The 3558-nt window shown below is 36.3% G+C and overlaps 1 long non-coding RNA gene across 1 annotated transcript; it reads left to right on the top strand.

Moving 5' to 3' along the window:
• Positions 1 to 2216: 2216 nt before the first annotated feature.
• On the top strand, positions 2217 to 2880 carry LOC149202787 (uncharacterized). The gene is made up of 2 exons (XR_016253576.1): positions 2217 to 2453; positions 2656 to 2880. It is a non-coding gene; the product is annotated as an uncharacterized LOC149202787 (long non-coding RNA).
• The last annotated feature ends 678 nt before the right edge of the window (positions 2881 to 3558 follow it).

The following is a 3558-nucleotide window of genomic DNA, read 5'->3' as shown; positions in this document are numbered from 1 at the left end:
CCCAGCTTTGACTACCAATTTCGACTTGCAGGAAACAACCTACAAATCCCTCTGCAAACTCCTCCAAAATGTTGGTTTTACCTGTGCTATTCAACTCCAAGCTCCCCGAATGGCTCTTGGCCAAGATCAACTGCTCCCCAAGTCCCACAAATTTGCTGTTGGATGGCCTTTGCGTAGTCCCTCTGTCCAGGAATTCGACTGACTGCTGCACTGGTCTAGCTGGCTGCAAACTCCAGTGAAAATGCCTTTTCTATATTGCCTCCTCAACTCTCGGATCTCCCAGCAAGCAATGAATCCCCTTGCTGACCTCCAACTCCTCCTGCGTGTTTTTTGGCTGCCCAGGAATACGCAGTTCCCTCTCTGCACTGATGGTTGAAGTGTGTTGCTGTCCCTAACTCCCTGAAACTCCTGTTAGAACAACCTCCCTAGGGCGAGCACGGATGGTCCCCCAAAGTAGAGGTTGAATCTCCCACGTGAGAGATTTGTGGCTAAACAACCGGTAGACTTGCTAAGCAGCAAAGCGTACAAGTGAGTGTTTGTTTGCAAATGTAGAAGATGGTCGAAAATGAGAGCTGATCCTCCTTTTATTACCTTGGACCTCCTTAGCCTCATGTGGGCCCCTCCATCCACCCATTCGATTTCCCTCCAAGAACATCGAATGGCCAAGTTCGAATTCCCCATGTTTGTGGCCCCACATTCCACTAGTTGCTAAATAAAGTCAAAATTGCCCCATAGTTCCTAAATCTAAGTGTGGGGTCCTCCTCCTAAGTCAATTGTTCCAAAAATTTGTAGTTGCACCCTGTGACTAATGTTTTTGAGAAGGAACATGACACCAAATGCGAGAGTTATCATAGTCACCATATGCGAGATCATATATTTATATATACATAGCGAGAGTGGTCTTGTAACCTTGGACCTGAACTCTTTGAGAATACAGATTATTGTCTATCCAAGTGAAGATTTTCGACCTTCCTTATGCGAAGATTACTGATCATCCTTATGCGAACTTTTTAGAGAGACCTATATATCATACACCAAAGAGATTACCTTGATTTGGTATTTATAGTTATTTTCATGAGCGAATAGTCGTGTCTATTTGAACAAGCCGACTTTAATGATCATGAAACCGACCTAAGCATCCTTGGAGGGAAATTTTTGATTTTCAAATTTTGCTTAATGAATCCGATTTCTCTTCTTGGAGGGTTTCCATTTGATACAGATTCAAGTTAAATGATCCTTCCTTCTCCTATTGTGTCATATTTGTACATCCTTCAATCCTATCCCAAGTTGTTCTTAAGGGGGGATGTTAGGATATTCTGACACATAGGAAATAGTTAAGTATAACTTGGTCTAGTGTAGATTTAGGTAAAGTGTGTTTCTTTACTATGTACTTTTGTAACTTACAATCTGACTATCACGATATGTAGTGATCTGACGGTTCATTCTTTCCTCAGTATTACTGACACTTGATCCGTGGCTTAACACCCGATTGGTCCATGATCTCTATTTAAAGAGCATGGAGGGTCATTTGTAGGGTAACTGTTCATGAGAGAAGCTTATGTAAATTTTCATTCTTTTATTAATAAATTCCCTGAAGTGGCTGCGTTGGCTCAAGCCGTGGACTATTTCCCTCTTTGAGGGTTTTAACCATGTCAACAATACTGGTGTATTGATTTGTGATCTGTTTGTGAGCGGTGCCCTTTGGTGTTCTGTGTGAGGAACTTACCCTCTAAATTCCTACACTTCTTCGAGGCTTAGGTTTCTAAGGGAAATTTCTCCCTTGGCTGCCCCGAAATCTCAATATAGTGTCAAGAGAGTGCAAAGGTAGAGGGTAAGTTCCTTTTTGCTTCCAATATATGGATATTTTCTTGTTTTGAATACAATGGTTCTCCTCCCTCCTTCCTTATTTAAGTTTTATGATTTTTCGTCATTGCATAAGTTGTGCTTCTGCATAGTATTATTGATAAGATTTTATTTTCTTGTTTTCAATACAATGGTTCTCCTCCCTCCTTCCTTAATTATGGTTTATGATTTTTGGTCATTGCATAAGTTGTGCTTTTGCATAGTATTATTGATAAGATTTTTTGTTTTGGTTTTTGATTAATTTTTCATAATATCTTTCAATGTTTTCCTATTATTTTTCATAAGAATTTTGTTAGTAGTCATAATCTTATTTGGTTTTTATTAAACATTTTACGGTTTGGTTTTAGGAACTGGTGAAGATTCCAAAGGTGCATTTATTGAAGGGGAAGGCTGAGGAGGAGGAGGTAGGTATGGTTCTATCTCTATATTTAAATTAGTTGCACCTTATATTATTTGGGATTTATTTATATAATGAGTGCCAATGCAAATGTCAGTAGCAGAACGTGGAGGATTATTGATGAAACCACTATTTTATTTTTAATTTTTGAGAGAGAGACTTGGAGAAGTGTAGGGGAGTACAAAGATAGAAGGTAAGTAATCCTTTGGTTTTTGCATTAATATTTTGAGATTGATATTTTTAGTCATTGCAAAAGATGTACTTTTGCATAGTATTATTCATTAGGCCTTTTGTTTTGGTTTATGATACAAAAAAAATTGAAGTGTCTATTTTGGTTTCTTTTGGTACATTGAGTGGGAAATTAGGGTAGTTCCTAATAGTCTATGATTCCGCAGGTGTAGCTGGTGAAGACAAGGGCAAGGCAACATGTATGGTTCCATGTGAACTTTTAGTTAAATTTGAGGCATTTTACATTATTTGTTAGTTATCTAATTATTGAGCACAATGTAATGCAAAAGATCACTATTAAACTACCGAAATATCTTCATGAGGAAGAGACTGTAATAGATTATAGAGGCAGAGACAAAGGTAGAGGTTAGTTGTGTATAATTTGCTAAGAAGTACTTCTCATTCAAATACAAAATTTCTCCTCTCTCGTTACCTATTTAAGGTTGGTAATATTTTTTCTTTCCAGAAAGTGTACTTTATAGTGCATGAGATTAGTCATAATGTTTTTTGTTTATATTTAAGAGTTTTCAGAAGATATTTCAATCTTTATTTCATATTTCTCACAATATTTTGTGTATTTAACAATTTTCTTAATATTTTTTGGTGTATAGGTGTCCTTGGTGGCCATCAATATATTTTGGGGTTTTGGATCAGAGTCTCTATTTATTGTTTCTCTTGTTTTTTTGTTAGTTTTGTTGTTGTTAGCTTTTTTTGCTATTGTTGTGTGTGTTAGTTTTTTTTTTTTTTTTTTTTTTGTTTTATAATGAATATTTTCTACTTTTTATGGATATTATTTTTCTGTATTTTTGAGCATGGCCATGCTAATTTGTGGCTTTGATAGTGTTTTTCTTATCTGCCCTTTCATCTAATTTTTTTTGCTTCCATTTTTTTTGGGGTTTAGTAAGAGTGGGGAAATTAAAGATATTTACAACCCAATTGTGGGTTTAGTTCCAATTGTGTGGTGGGAAAAGGCAATGGAGGTATTCATGGAGTAATTTAGTTTTTCACTATAACATAGTTATATGGTTCCAACTTGTTTTAATGTGTCTTTGTATTAAATTTAAATACTC

The sequence above is a fragment of the Pinus tabuliformis genome, chromosome 2_1 (genome assembly GCF_031772625.1).
Source record: "Pinus tabuliformis cultivar Carrire ecotype Pingquan chromosome 2_1, CPIR1, whole genome shotgun sequence".
Lineage (NCBI taxonomy): Eukaryota > Viridiplantae > Streptophyta > Pinopsida > Pinales > Pinaceae > Pinus > Pinus tabuliformis.
Note: the sequence above shows the minus strand (reverse complement) of the source record. Positions and strands in the feature narration are given on the sequence as shown.